The 16,624-nt window shown below is 37.3% G+C and overlaps 2 long non-coding RNA genes across 3 annotated transcripts; both read left to right on the top strand.

Moving 5' to 3' along the window:
• The first annotated feature begins 3,822 nt into the window (after positions 1–3,822).
• Positions 3,823–6,896, top strand: LOC137180567 (uncharacterized). 2 transcript variants are annotated; one of them, XR_010928002.1, is made up of 4 exons: positions 3,823–3,873; positions 6,228–6,301; positions 6,531–6,575; positions 6,686–6,896. It is a non-coding gene; the product is annotated as an uncharacterized lncRNA (long non-coding RNA). The 2 variants fall into 2 exon arrangements; XR_010928001.1 differs by lacking the exon at positions 3,823–3,873 and adding an exon at positions 4,621–4,759.
• A 7,080-nt stretch (positions 6,897–13,976) lies between these two features.
• LOC137180566 (uncharacterized) lies at positions 13,977–16,391 on the top strand. Its single transcript, XR_010927999.1, has 3 exons — positions 13,977–14,365; positions 14,460–14,501; positions 14,669–16,391. It is a non-coding gene; the product is annotated as an uncharacterized lncRNA (long non-coding RNA).
• The last annotated feature ends 233 nt before the right edge of the window (positions 16,392–16,624 follow it).

Genomic DNA, 16,624 nt, shown 5'->3' with positions numbered 1-16,624 from the left:
TTACAGGAAGAGCCAAAGCAAGGCTCAGGAGGCATCCAAGCACAAAGACGACCTTCAGCATGGTTTCAGTGATCATACCTGTTGAAAAGAAAATATTAAAGATGAATAAACAAAATATCAACAAAATCACAATTCCTCCAATCACACTCAAATTCAGAAAAAAAATTGATAGAAATACCGTCAAGTCTTCACAATTTCAGTAGACTATTTAGTCGATGGCCAAGGAGTTTGTTGTAGTGTTGTTCTGGTAGTGAGCTTCTCTTATATATACTTACAGGAGTGGATGTCATCTCATTAGAATATGAAGCATTGTTGAGAAAAATACAATTATTAGGAAATCGTCAATCTCCACATTTCAAGGTGTGCCTGATGATCACACACGGAAACCACAACTGCACCATGTAATGTGTCATTAGTCCAGATCAAGAATAATGTACTACGGTTGACTGGGATTTGGTGGAGCTTTAAGGGCTATGATCTGTTCAAAAACATTGAAAACACTGGTGAATGTCAAAATCTTCGTGAAAACTTGCATAAGTGGGTTTTAAGAAGCACTTTCTTCTTAAGAACAGTTGGTGAATGAGGCCCATTGCTTTTAGCCACACAAGTGGCGGGATGGCAATGTCGGTCTGTCCACCAACATCCATCTATTGGATGGGTTTACATGAAATTTTGTACAGACATTCATGACTTCAGAGGATGAATATGTCTGACTTTGGTGAACTCAAAAATTGTCATTTTACCCTCACACTTTGGTCAAATATCTTAATAACTATTGGATGGACTGGCACTAAGTTCTGTAAAGATATACATGTTTACCAGAGTATATATTGTAATGATTTTGGTGATCCACTGACTTTTCTTCTAGAGCAATCATGAGGTCAAATATTTTATTTGTCCAATACTGTTCAAAACTAATTGCAAAACTGTACTTTATATTTAGTGCTAATTAGCAAATATTAATATGCTTTTTGCAATGGCTGGATATCGATGGACTAATGTTGCCATCCCACCACTGATATGGCTAAAAGCATAGGAAATTAAAGCTTTAACGTACAGTACCAGCCAAATCTTTGGGAACACTTTCTCATTCAAGGGAATGAGAAGGTGTCCAGACTTTTGACTGGTACTGTACACTCGCTTATTTTGATCAGAGCCCTTAAAGCTCCACCAAATCCCAGTCAACCATAGTACATTATTCTTGATCTGGACTAATGACACATTTCATGGTGCAGTTGTGGTTTCCGTGTGTGATCATCAGGCACACCCTGAAATGTGGAGATGGACGATTTCCTAATAATTGTATTTTTCTCAACAATGCTTCATATTCTAATGAGATGACATCCACTCCTGTAAGTGTATATAAGAGAATCTCACTCCCAGAACAACACTACAACAACCTCCTTGACCATCTACTTAATAGTCTACTGAAGTTGTGAAGACTTGACGGTATTTATATCAATATTTCTTTCTGAAATTGAGTGTGATTGGAGAAATTGTGATTTTGTTGATATTTTTCATGTTGTTCATTCATCTTTATTTTTTTTCTTTTCAACAGGTCACTGAAACCATGCTGAAGGTCATATTTGTGCTTGGATGCCTCCTGAGTCTTGCTTTGGCTCTTCCTGTAAGTGTAACATTCTCATACTCAGTGTTCTTATATGCTGAGACCAACTTTAAGTTCTCACATTAACTGACCTACCATGTTGTACCAGATTCTGTATTTTCTAATGTTGTGTTAGGTTGAATGTTTATATGGTGCTTTCTGTTCAGATAAAAGACAAATAATGTGAATTTATGCAACAATTCATGATAAGAAACTCTTTACTCTTGAAGATCTATGAGGAGGAAGACAGAGTCATACGCTCAGCGAGTTTTGAGGTCAGTATCTCAGAGTATCTGAGATTCTCTTGCATACAAAAAATTCTACTGATATTCTATAAAATCAGTATTTTTGATTAAGTCCTGTAAATGTTTTCTTTTATGTGTTTCACAGCTTTCATCACTCTTCTCCAACCTCCAACCCAACCAAATCTTGGCAACACTGCTGCGACTTTTGTTGGGAGGTCTTTGATCTGCTTCACTTCCTCCTCCAGCAGGAAAATGAGACGACAAACTGAAAAAACCATCATATTAAAGAATTCAAGATGTGCTCACTTTCTGAGTAACTGAAACTGAATAAACAAATCATTAAAAATAAATAAAGAAATGACAAAGAATACTGTGTTTTTCCTTTTTTCTTTTTCAGAAGCATTTCAACATCCTGCTTTACTTATTTAATGTTATAGTACTTGATGCCAACAGTGGTCACTCGCAGTATTGCAGTGAAAAATCTCCCTGTGGCCCAAAAAGCCTTTTTCTCCATAGACCACCATTGTAAAAGAGACGTTTGTAAAACTGTTAACAGGACACCTCAGACTGCAAACAATGTCTATTATGATTCTTTCTATTATGAATTTTTGATCCATGGAGGTTTTATATTTGTAAAACTTTCCACAAACCAAGAAAAGCAATTTAAAAATCTGTGATGTCACCACAATAAAGTCTTTGGGCCGAGCAGGAACTCACAGGTGTGTGGCTAGAGGGAGAAACACTGCTGCTTGTATTCAGTGGGCCACATACCCCCAGCAGTAAACCCAGAAGCTAGAAACCTTTTTTCCCGTATGCACCAGGCAAGCTGAATCTTATTGGACCGAATAGACGCCAATTTCGGTCCAGGATCCAGCTCTTTATAGTATATCTATGGGAGAGGGTCATCTTCCATTGCATCGCCATGTTTCTACAGTTGCCCAGAACAGACAAACCAAACACCGGCTCTAGAGAAGGCTTTTAATGTTTTTTGCAAGTTCGCGGCCACCATAGGTCCTCCTACCCTCTTGGAAGGGGAGGGTGATGGGAGGGATATTTAGTTGGTTGCAATCTGCACTGATACCACTTAATTCTACACACTGTACCTTTAAATAATTGAATTGGATGGAAAAATCTTTGTTAATAATTGAATGTCAGCTGAGCATTTTCACATTGCCATTTATATTATTCATGGTAGATTTCAAAATACAAATGTTATTTTAGATAAATTCAGTATTACAAATTCTAGATGTCAAAGTGAAAATCTATCTAAGGTAAATCACTAACATGTGTCTCAATACATTTTACAATAAAACACTAAACAAAATACACTTGTACAATATGGACAAAGTCAAAAGGACTAACAAAGGATTAAGGTGGGCACTATCTAACTATTTTAAAGACGTGTTCACAAACAACATAAAGCTGAGTACTGTACATGAATCATGTCCAGTAACACTACTTCACTGTTTCCCAACAGCCATGAGATTAGTTCTAAGTCTTGCATGGACAGTGGACAACAGGTTTTTAGGATTATCCCCCCAAATACATAATTTCATCACATTTCACACCTTTAGGACAAATAGAAAAATCAAAATACCTTTGACACCTCAAAATCCACCTCTGGACTCTGTTAGTGACCACTGTTATCATCGCCACTCTTGACTTTGAAGGTAAGATTGGAGATAATTCATAGTTCATAGTTTTAGCAACTGAACTGACAATTTAGTTATTTTTAAAATCTTTTCTGTTTCTGTTTCAGGGAGGATTCTTGTGTTTTAACTATGAAACTGTTGGTCCTCATTCTGTGCTTCATAACTTTAACTTTCGCCTTTCCTGTAACTGCTTAAGTCACCTCTAAACTACTATGTTGTACCAGGTTCTGTGCTCAATGTTTTTATAGCACTTTCACTTCAGATAAAAAACAAATAATGTGAATTTATGCAACAATTCATGATGTGAAACTCTTTACTCTTGAAGGTCTCTGAGGAGGAAGACAGAGTCACACGCTCAGCGAGTTTAGAGGTCAGTATCTGCAAGAGATTCTCTTACATACAAAAATCTCTACTGATATTCTATAAAATCTGTTATGGACTCATGGTTTTGGGACTCTTTATGTTTTGTTCTTTTGGTTTTACTGTGTTACACTTATGTTGTCTAGTCCATTGGGTCATTTGGTTTTGCTCGTTTATGTTATCTGACTTATCTTTGAAAGACCTTCTTGCTTTATTAGTCAGCTTGTAGTGCTGTGTACCTAAGTTCATGTTTTCTGAGACAGTTTGATTCATGCTGGGTTGTGTTAAGAGGTGTTGTGTTTTCTGTGGTTTGGTTTTGTGTTTCTTTTTTGTGTTCCTTCACTCCTCCTGTGTTCATGTGCTCCTCCTCTCACCTGCCCTGCATTACTCTCATTAACCCTGTCCTGCTCTGTGTTTTCCCCCAGCCTATCGGCTCCCTGTTTGTTCTCCTGTTTTGTCACTTCACTCCCCTCTCCTGAACTTCTCTGCCCATCTCCCCACCTGCACCTCATCTCCTTGTTAGGTCAGTTAGTTTTTAAGTCCTGGTTTTCTGTTCAGTCTTGGTTGGGTCATTTGTTTGGTCTAGTTGCATGCCTGCACTCTTGTTAGCTGTTCCTGTGTTAGTCAATAAATGTGTTCTTCAGTTGGTTGTGCCTGCTGAGTCTCTGCATTTGGGTCCAGCTGCTCCGCATATCAAAATCAGTATGTTTGATGAAGTCCTGTAAATGTTTTCTTTTCTGTGTTTCCCAGTATCTGTCACTCCTCTCCATCTTTCAACCCAATCAAGCCTTGGCAGCACTGCTGCAACTTTTGATGGGAAGTCTTTGATCTGCTCCATCTTTTCCTCCAGCAGGAAAATGAGATAACAAAGAATTCAAGATATGCTCATTTTTTGAGTAACTGAAACTGAACAAACAAATCATTAAAAATAAATAATGAAATGACCAAGCATATACTGTGTTTTTTTACCCTTTTTCTTTCTCAGAAGCATTTGAGCTTCACTTATTTAATTCTTTAATTCTTTGTACCAACAGAAATTTAGAAATTTAGAAAAATGATAACACAGTGAAAGGATATCCCTCTCTCTCTGTGCTCACAAGTAATTTATATTTTCTATTATATTTATATTCTTTAACCTTACATTGTATAAGTGAAATCAATTTAGTTTACACTTTGACACTGCAGCAGTATAGTTTTTTTACAACAAAGAAATCAATCACGGGGTAAACATGAGAGAGAAGAAGAATATATGCACATGTGCACTAAACTGGTTTACAGTTTAACAAGACTACAGCCACACTCGAGGCTTTGTGTGGTTATACTTTGGCATAGCGTCCCTTTGAGCTAAATGCTAAAATTAGCAAGCTAACATATTCACAGTGACAATGCTAACATGCTGATGTTTAGCAGACATGAGTTAAATAACTTAAACATATTAGTTTAGTGTGTTAGCATGCTAATATTTGCTAATTAGCACTAAATACAAACTACAATTTTGCAATTAGTATTGGACAGTATTGGACAAATAAAATATTTGACATCATGGTTACTCTAGAAGAAAAGTCAGAGGATCACCAAAATTATTACAATATATACTCTGGTAAACATGAATATCTTTACAGAACTTTGTGCCAGTCCATCAAACACTTGTTAAAATATTTGACTAAGGTGTGAATGTAAATTGTCAAGTTGCTGGTGGTGCTAGAGGTAAAGTCAAGTGTTCACCAAAGTCTGCTGTATTCACCCTCTGGAGTCATGAATTTCTGTACAAAATTTCATGTAAATCCATCCAATAGCTGGATGTTGGTGGACAGACCGACATTGCCATCACACCACTGATATGGCTAAAAGCATAGGAAATTAAAGCTTTAACGTACAGTACCAGCCAAAGCTTTGGGAACACTTTCTCATTCAAGGGAATGGGAAGGTGTCCAGACTTTCGACTGGTACTGTACACTCACTTATTTTGATCAGAGCCCTTAAAGCTCCACCAAATCCCAGTCAACCATAGTACATTATTCTTGATCTGGACTAATGACACATTACATGGTGCAGTTGTGGTTTACGTGTGTGATCATCAGGGACACCTTGAAATGTGGAGATGGACAATTTCCTAATAATTGTATTTTTCTCAACAATGCTTCATATTCTAATGAGATGACATCCACTCCTGTAAGTGTATATAAGAGAATCTCACTCCCAGAACAACACTACAACAACCTCCTTGACCATCTACTAAATAGTCTACTGAAGTTGTGAAGACTTGACAGTATTTATATCATTTTTTTTCTGAATTTGAGTGTGATTGGAGGAATTGTGATTTTGTTGATATTTCGTTAATAGCAGGTAATTAATAATTAACAGGTATGATCACTGAAACCATGCTGAAGGTCATATTTGTGCTTGGATGCCTCCTGAGCCTCGCTTTGGCTCTTCCTGTAAGTGTAACATTCTCATACTCAGTGTTCTTATGTGCTGAGACCAATGTTAAGTTGTGCTTTTCCTGCAAGTTTTCTCGTCAACTCTGACCTACCATGTTGTGCCAGATTCTGTATTTTCTAATGTTGTGTTAGGTTGAATGTTTATATGGTGCTTTCAGTTCAGATAAAAGACAAATAATGTGAATTTACGCAACAATTCATGATGTGAAACTCTTTACTCTTGAAGATCTTTGAGGAGGAAGACAGAGTCATACACTCAGCAAGTTTTGAGGTCAGAATCTGCAAGAGATTCTCTTACATACAAAAAAATCTGCTGATATTCTATAAAATCAGTATTTTTGATTAAGTCCTGTAAATGTTTTTCTGTTCTGTGTTTCCAAGTTTCCGTCACTCTCCTCCAACAATCAACCCAACCAAATCTTGGCAACATTGCTGCGGCTTTTGTTGGCAAGTCTTTAAGCTGCTCCTCCTCCTCTTCCAGCAGAAAATGAGACAACAATCCGAAAAAAAACCATCACATTAAAGATTTCAAGATATCCTCACTTTTGGAGTAACTGAAATTGAATAAATAAATCATCAAAAAAAAAATAAAGAAGTGACAAAGAATATACTGTGTTTTTCCTTTTTCAGAAGCATTTGAACATCCTGCTTTACTTATTTAATGTAATAGTACTTAATGCCAACAGAAATGCACAAATTATAACACAGTGAAAGGATATCCCTCTCTCTCTCTCTTTGTACTCACAAGTAACAGTATACTATATGAGGAATTGCACAATAAAGAAATCAATCATAGGGTAAACATGAGAGTGAAGAACAATATAACTGCTCAACACATAGTGTACTTACCCAACTTAACTGTCCACTCAGCTCTCAGTGTTTAGATGGGTTTGTAATTTAACAAGAGCACAGCCACACCTGAGGCTCTGTGAGGTTAAATATGAATATTTGTACAGAATTTTGCCAATGTGAATGTAAAATGTCAACTTGCTGGTGGTGCTTGAGGTAAAGTCAGGTGATCACCAAAGTCAGTAGTATTCATCCACTGGGGACCATGAATGTATGTACAAAATTTCATGTAAAGCTATCCAATAAAGTAGAAATCTATCCAATAGCTGGATGCTGGTGGACCAAAGTTGTAGACTGACTGACTGACATTGCCATGCTGTGGCAGAGAGCATAGAAAATTAAATCTTAAGTCAGGGGAGACATTTGTTAGTGAGAACAGACAACTGTACCATTATTGCCTACATCAACAGGCAGCGCAGAGTCCAATCCAAAGCCCTGTTGAACATGGCAGAGAACCTGTTGTTGTGGGCCTCAGAACACCTCCTGTCTCTGCTAGCCATCCACATTCTCGGTCCGAAAAACACGGGGACCGACCTCATGTCATGAGGCAGCCCTCTGGCAGAGCTACTATTAAGTAGTATGCAGCAACTATTTCCTCCTGTCATGAGGGCTTTGGCGACAGACCTGTCTTCGCCCACCCCCTCATGAAACGTTTCTTGTGGGGGGTTAGGAGATAACACCCAGTGATGTGTGTCTCCGCCCCGCAGTGGGAACTACTGATGGTGCTTGAGGCTCCAGTGAAGGATTCCTATATGCCACTGGAGTGCTCCTCTCTGAAGGTATTGTCATTCAAGACAGCTTTGCTGCTTTCGCTGACCTCAGCAAGAGAGTGAGTGAGCTGTGTGGCCTGTCAGCTCACCCCAGCTGATTGCTGCTTCATTATGACCACAGTGGTGCTACTCTCAGACCGAACCCCTCCTTTGTTCCTAAGAACAAGGAGAACATTTAGGCTGAGAACTATTCAGCTAGAGGCATTTTGTCTTCCACCCCATGGGAACATCAGGGAGGCAAAACTGCATCTATTGTGCCAGTACGTGCTTTGGCATGTTATGTTGAATGCACAGCCCCTTTTCGGTACACTGAACAGCTGTTGGTGTGTTATGCAGAGGGAGTGACCAGTAGGCTAGTGGACTTTGTGAGTGCATCTCCCAAGCCTAGCAGACGGGTAAGGATCCCCCACAGTGGTCCACCTAATCCCCCCCCGGGCAATATACACCTGCATTCTCCCATGATCCAAGATGACTCAGGGGAGGAGGTGTGCAGGGTGACTGTTGTATGGTTTTTGACCCCTGCGAGGTTAGGCCATGGTTGCACCCAGTTTCATGTTCATGTTAACTGGGCTGGGTTGGGCCCTAATCAGGCACTGCCTACTGTACACATAGAGTCCAGTAGAGGGCGGAGCCTGTGTGAGATAGAACGAAGGTTAGGATATTGTAACCCTAGTTCTTAGGCACAGGCGGAGCCCTCTACCTGTGGACCCTGCCGCTCCTATGTCATCTGCTGAAGTGGTAGCGAGACGCTGCTTTATATACTGTCTGAGACACACGTAATCGGTAAGTACCTCCTGATTGGCCGGCTATGTACATGCCGATTTCAGTGGGCGATTGCATGCCTATGATTGGAGGAGAGTGTTAGCCATAGAGTCCAGCAGGGTGCTCCGCCTGTGCTTATAGAACTAGGGTTAAAAGGAAAGTTAGGATACCTTCGTTACACTACCTGGTTTTGATATAGAACCCTTGAATCCTCGCATTTGTTGTAGGCCCACCAAATCCCAAAATGTGCAGCGGTAAGCTGGTCTGTAGAAATAAAACACCTCCCTCTTAAAATGAATCACACATCCACAGTGAGAGAACATGTGAGTCGATCATCCATATCATCCATGGAATCACCAGAGAGCCAGTTGTCAGTGAGAGATTAGAAATAGGTTAACTCTTCTAAATGTGGAAGAAATGTTTAAGTGAAAAACATAATTTAGTGTCCAAGTGCTAAAGAAACTATTCTTTATTTTTTAAAATTAATCAAACCATCATAACAGGAGCTGTCCAATAAAAAAACATGTATCTCCAATTTTGGTGATATTGAAATTTTCAGATAAACTGAAGCATTTTTTTCCTTTATGGAGAAAGGTTTCCTTCAGCAGCGATGGCAATTTTATGTCAGTCTATCAGTATTTATTTGGCCCTTCTGAAGAGGATGACAGAAAGCACAGAGTCAACTGATTTTAAAATGTTTTTCATTTTTACTTGTAAAGTACAGATGTTCATTTCTGCATCTTTATAGTAATGGAATGTGTAATGAAATGAATGAATCATTAAAGGAACATAATGTGTCAATTTGTAGGTCAGTAAATATATATTGTCAGTGTTGCTTCTTGTTGTTGCTTCTTACTGGAAGTAATGTCTTCATTCAAATTATAAGCATAAAGTGTTTTCTTTACCTTTACGCCTTGATTTATCTGTAAGCAAGTGTTAAATACATAGAGAACTTTGTTATTTGAATATTTGTACTTTGTTCCAGCACAAAAAAGTTGGCTGTACCATGAGGCTAATTATGTGACTTTTTCATTGTATGACCCATAATCCCTTAATCCAGTTTCAGACCTTAATCGGCGCATCACTGTTTTGAAATCTAATCTAATTTGCAGGAATCCACAGACACATTTCAGTTTGTTATGTGATTCATATGTTTTGCTTAATCTTACTTATACATGCAAGAGCAGAGCAAAATTATTTTCTTGGGAAAATATTTTTGAGATCTTAATTTTAAGTACATATAAATATTAGCAGTTAAACAATATGTTACTGAGAAAACACCAAGACACGTTTGTTTGTTTGTTTGTTGTTTATTTGGATCTTCTTTAGCTGCTGCATTACAGCAGCTGTTCAATTTAACATAGCTTAACATAACATTACAAAATAAACAACTAAATAACAACAACACAGTTATATAACACAATGATGATACAACACATAATGATCCACATTCAGTTAACACCTTATAATGGCATGAAATACAATTTAAAAAATATTGCTTGTTGAAAGATACATTACTAGAAAACACATACAAACATGCTCTGGAAAAATTAATAAACATGTTGGTGTTTTTTAGTTAGTAAACATTTACACCCAACCCGTATAATAATTACAGTTATTATTATTGTTATTAGTAGTAGTAGTAGTTTTACATTTTTACAAGTTATGAATACAATTGTCTGTTGACATTCACTCTGTTTTGTTCTACTTGTTTTTTGTGAGTCTCATTTTTAACTGTATATTTATACTGTGTACTGTGGTACCATATAAACTTTCAAATGCTTCTAAATTACAGGATGACAAAATCTATTTATTTCCATCTTATCTTTATGTTTCACCCTGATGCTCATACAGAATGAGTAGTATGAATGAGAGGAATATATGCAATGGTCACATTTCATGTACTGTAGCTGGATGATATAGAAAAAAATATTAGACAGTTTTTAATCAAATATGTTAACATGACTACATTTTGGACTGCTGCTACATTCATAGTGTATATTGTGTATCCTGTACTGTAGTCTGTACAGTTCATACATACTTTCTTTGGTTTGTTTCTTCATCATTCAATAAATCACTCAGTCAGACCAGTAATCTATTGGGACACAGTATTAACTCCACCCTTTTCTCTGAAATAGTCTTAATTGCTCAACATGACTGCATTGAGTTACAGAAAAATGTTTGGACACTAATTTGTTTTGTAAGGACATTGCAAAACAGCTGTCAGCTGTGATTGGCTGAGAGACACTATATATGCCTGACTAACTGACTCACCAATAACAAATATCACAGCACTGTTTGTGTTCAACATCTGAAAGAGCTGAACATTCAGAGAGGTAATAGATAGACAATAGTGCAATAGACAATAGAATGAGGCCAAGATAGGATCTTTGCATTTAGCTGCAGCAGTAATTTGCAGTGGTTTTTTTGTGACAAATTGGTTTGATTCTCACTCTTTTTTTTTTCAGATGCAGGCATTCGGAGTGAAGATCGTTGCTCTTCTTGTGGTCATGATGCTTGTCTCGAGCACTTTGGTAAGACACAAACTTTCTGTACTCTACCATAATTTACAACAAGGACTGTTTGCTATTAAACTATTACTAAACTTGCTTAACTTTGTTTTACTTACTTTCGAAGGCTCTTCCTGACCATGTGATTGGGAAACGCTCAAGTGAGGAGGTCAGTATTTAGGTTGGATGCGTAGAGACAAAGATGCAAATTTTTATTCATTTGAACTTCCTAGTTCTAACCACCTAAGTGAGAAATACAGACTGAATAAAAACAGAATAGAAATAAGTTCTTGTATACACTTCTTGATTCTTTTTCCCTACAGATTCGCCGTCCTCCCACCAGCACCAACACCAACAACATGTCCATGTCCCAGTTTACTGAGCTGCTCCAGCTGCTGAAGGTCTTCAAGGACTTGTTTCAAAAACTTTTAACACCTACACAATGATGTGATTACACTCTGAGCCAATTACTGGCTAAAATCACATGAAAGCAATAAAGAACCTTTAAAATGCACTTAATTTCCTCCTTGTCTTGATTTTATGAGCATCTGACTTTCTGAATATCTAGTTGCTGATGTTATTTCACCCAAAACATACTCACATAAAATATAGTGTGATGGGTTCTTAGTCTTGAAGGACATGCTATCTAGTAGGGACACAAGCTCTTTTATTCTGCTTTGAGAACACAGACATAGCAAGGTACTGACCAGTGTGAGCTTCAGTGCAAGTCCATCAAATTTAAAACTCATCACACAACTCAGTATACCATGCTTTATTCACCAAACATTTTTGGGTATCTCGCCTTCATCAAGGTGGTGCCTGATGCTGCTTCTGTTCCCACATATATATTAATCAACAAATCACCATATATATATATATAAAACATCGGAATCAATTGCTTCTTCTTTTGCTGTAGGTAAAGAATTGCCACAGATATGTACTTGTATTCTGTAACTGTGCATGTTGGTCTGATCGCCATGTAGCTGCATGAAGGACACACAATAGCCACTAAGCAACTGTTAAAGTCAGCTGACATGTCATCAGGGTCCTGGCACAGACAAGAATTGCCATAGCAACCCCACAGCAGGAAATAAATATATTTAACAAATGTGCAATATCACAGTAACAATCTTGAGTTTGTGTTTGACCTTGTGAGATTCTCTCTGGAAATTCAATGAGCAGAAAAACATTAAAATATCCTCAGTGGCAACATTTTGTTTGATTGCATGGATTACATGGGCACTGCTTGTAGGCATATCAACAGAGTAAAAAACATATCCTGGAAGATTGGCTGTAAAGGTCTGATATACACTCTCCTTTTCTCAAATTCATACATTTTCCATATAAACACATTCCTGTTTCAACAAGTCCTCTATTACAGTTTGATATAACACAGTGATGAATGAATCGGTCTCCCACTTAATGAAATTGCGTTCATCTTCTCTGTCAGCAGCTGTTTCTGGTGTTGTTTCCATAGACTGTTTCCAGTAGAAATTGGTAAAATTGGGTTTCCTCTGGTGATACATCTTCACATTAATTTCACATCAGGGATGAAAATATCATAATTTAATTTTTTTTATGGAATGTTTTAGCAAAAGAACACTAGAAACAGCCTCCAAATGACAAGAGAGCAGCTTCCTATGCAATTTGATCTCAAACCAACAGATAGTGTGAGGCTGTTATTTATTATCTGTTTGTCATGAGATTTAAAGTAATAAAAATGGGTAATTTCCTTGTAGAGAGACACATTTTGTCATCAACAGACCTGGGTTGTTGGCATGAACAGTCCCATAATAGCTGAACAGAAAAGGAAAACTTACTAAATTTTATCAACAAAAAAGAGAAAGACAGAAAGACAACATACATTGTTTGACTGATGAGTGATCTTTAGAAAATACTGTACAAAAACAACACACCATATTACAAAAAAAACAATTAAAATGGTTATAATATGAACTTATCCTCTTAAAACCCAGATTTTTTCCTTAAAGGTAGAGTTTTTGTCCTTGTTGTGGGTCCCCGTTTATGCACATGAAGTAACGTGCCAACAAAAACAGAAGAAAAAGACTTCAAGCAAGTAAACATGGATGTAAATAATGCAGAAGATTCAGATTTTCTCCTTAATTTTGTCCCTGAGGGACAAATTTATGTATATATTTTCAAATGTCTGTGTGTTTATCAGAGGCAGAGTTTTGCTGTGATTTTGTTACAGTTGGAAAAAAAATTGTGTCAGTAGACACAAATCCACACAATAGACACAAATTCTCCCATTTGAACTATGGTTCTCTCTCTGCACTGTATCAAAATTTAATTCTAACTGTTGGTCCATCATAGGAAATAAAAAACAATTTAAATCTCCAGATCATCAAAGATAAAAACTCTAGACAACACTTGCAACAGATCATAGACTTTAATGACGGCTATTGAGGAAATAAAAGAGATCCACCATGAGTAAACAAGATGATTACAGCATGCGTATTTGGAAAGGATTGAGCAAGTATTGTTTTGCAGGTGGAAATAAAGCTCTAGGCAACAGATATTAAGGTTTCACAAGTATGGAGCACTTAAACATCAGCAGTCCTCCCCAACTTCCACGGCAAATATTTCAAATTCTTTTTAAACTCTAACTGTGAAGTGTTACAGCGTATGACATTCTTCAAACAAATGGATACAGTGTATGTCTGTGTGTGTGTGTGTGTGTGTGTGTGTGTGTGTGTGTGTGTGTGTGTGTCAGCTGTACAAAGTGGGCTTAGTGGTTCATTCAGCTGACAATGTGTCACAAAACATTTTAAGTCTAACAGGATTATAAACAGGATGTGAACCTCAATATTACAAAAGCAGTCTAGTCGGGTAACGAAACTGTTCACGCCTATTTTGGTTTTGTGTCCGGAGGCTGCCTAGAGACCGACCGCATCTGAGATGAAGTAACACCTTTAAAGTGAAAGAGCAATGTGGGACACGGCGAGGCTGTTTAAAAGCTAAGAGTTTCTTGAGAGGTCCAGCTCGATAGTAGAGAACACACGTGTGATATTATATTCATTATTAAGCTGTTTACACTTGTACTCATCTGCAGCACTCAAGCAGCTCTAATTATCAAGGGATCTGAATTACAGTTGAAGATGAAGTTTGCTCTTCTGATAATTTTCCTCTTGATCAACTCTCCTGTAGCCGTAAGTACAAAAAAAAGAATCAATACACTATTCTTTTCTGTTGCAATTTTCATGAGTTAGGTATGATTTTAAGCTAATGCAGTGTTTTTTGCAGAATTGTCATCACTATCATAGCAGTGATTCCGACAGTCATGAGGTAAGAATGAATTATCACTATAGTAGCAGTGAGTCTGACAGTGATGAGGTAAGGATGAAATTAATCATTTATCAGTTATAGTGAGAGATCAACTACATAGCAGAACAACTTTTTAAAAAATGATTTTTATAAAATTATTTTGGTGTGTTTATTTTGGCTTGATGCAGAGAGGCAATCGTTACCCAGGAATTCGACTCTGGCCTTGGTTCCCTTTTTGCCGTATCTTTCCTGGTCTGTGTCGAAGGCCACCACCCGCTCCTACCACACCTCCACCTCCACCTCCAACTGTGCCTCCAACACCAAAACCAACCCCAACCCCAGGCCGAACCCCAACTCCAGGCAAAACCACGAAGACCACAGAGAACCCGCGAGGAGACAACGGATAAACTTCACTGATCAAAGCAAGAACAGCAAATTTATTCTACATCACTTTCACGTCATTCTTCAACAACAGAGAGTGCACTAAGTGATATGGAAATGTGTGCTAAGTGTGTATTTTTTTTTGTTTTTTTCACATTTCAGTATTGGTTGAGCACCTTTTCTACAATCTTATGTATCTTTCTAGTGATTCCCTTCATCGTTAATCCCATTTTAATCACCATAATGTGTTGTTCACCTCTTTTTCATATCATATCAAGATCAATGTAAAAACCTGAAGAATGTAGTGATATATTGTGATTTAAAATTGAGACAGGCCCTCAGTCTGGGTGTAATTATGAGTTTTGCTGGAGGTTGGTCTCAGGACGGCAGAGGAGACACCTGTGGGAGGATGCTGACATCATGCCGGTGAAATATATGCTCAGTGGGCACACACACACCATCATCCCCAGATCAACTCAGCTTAAGAAAGGGATGAGTGTTGAGCCTTTAATGCCTGACTCTCTGCTTCATCAGTCTGTCGGACTGTTTTTATCATGACTCAGCCTCTTGACCAATATTCCCATTCCTTGCACTGCACTGTCATGTCTTTGCCGCATTTATTCAAAGAAACTTTGACATAAAATATGTCTACCTAGATAATCAAAAAATATACTTCTGTTACTGTTTCAATGTGTAACTGTATCACAGATCTCTCATGTAAAATGTTTGAAACAGTGGGTTTTGTGCAGCTTCTAATTATGAATGTAATCTTTTTTTCTCCAAGTTTCTGCTTTTCATATGTTCTTGCACTGAATACTGAATATTTTTGCATGTTTTATTTGATGGGGATTAAAAAAAAACATTTTTAATAACAAGATACATATGGAGATGGCATTTTTGTGGTCAGTTTTATTTTTATTCATCGTGGGGCAATTATGGCATCTGTCTGTCTGTTTGTAGACACATTCCTACGAACCCAGTGAACTGATATCCAATACATGGCAGAAATGTCAGGTGTTGACCATCTTGCAGCAAAATATAATAATGAAGATAACTGTGACATGGAGTTAATATTTATTCTGTGTGGATGTTACGTTCCTTTGCAATTACAATAGTGTGTTTTGTGTTCTGTGTGCCAAACAAACTTGTCCTATAACTCAGCAGTTATGATGTTTAGAAACACTAAAAAAGAAATTTTAAAAAAATCAGCCCTCTGTATCCATGAGGAATGACATTTTATGACATTTTTTTCACCAAATCTGACAGGTATGGAGCTTAAAACAAGCTACTTTTCATTTAGTTCCACATTTTTGATCATTAATTGTTGACCTGAAACCCAGACACAATGTCCAAGTACTGTAAAAAAAAAAAAAAAAAAGAAATAAAAGAAAAAAAATTGCAATTTTTTTGCGAGTTGAAATAAAACATCTGTCAGAAGTCTATCCAAACACATCATTCCATCTTTGTCTTAAACTTTACCCATTTAGGGACAACACTAATAATTAACATCAATATGATGTAAATGTGTTGGTAAATGTGTAATTTTCAACTGCATTCCCCCAGGTTGATGTTATACATTAAATTAACAGCAATTATATGTATAAACACTGTATATTTCTTATATTTTAATTGAATACGGTACACTATCATGTATAAATTGCAACTGGCTTTCTGTCTCATGTAAGTCAGCTGGATTTTATTCTCTAAATTAAGCACCATAGGTATGAATAAGAGCAAATGTGAGTCTAACAGTGTTGCTCTTT

Source organism: Thunnus thynnus, chromosome 3, assembly GCF_963924715.1.
Source record: "Thunnus thynnus chromosome 3, fThuThy2.1, whole genome shotgun sequence".
In the NCBI taxonomy this organism is placed as follows: Eukaryota; Metazoa; Chordata; class Actinopteri; order Scombriformes; family Scombridae; genus Thunnus; species Thunnus thynnus.
The sequence above is the reverse complement of the archived record's forward strand: the minus strand, read 5'-3'. Positions and strand labels throughout refer to the sequence as shown.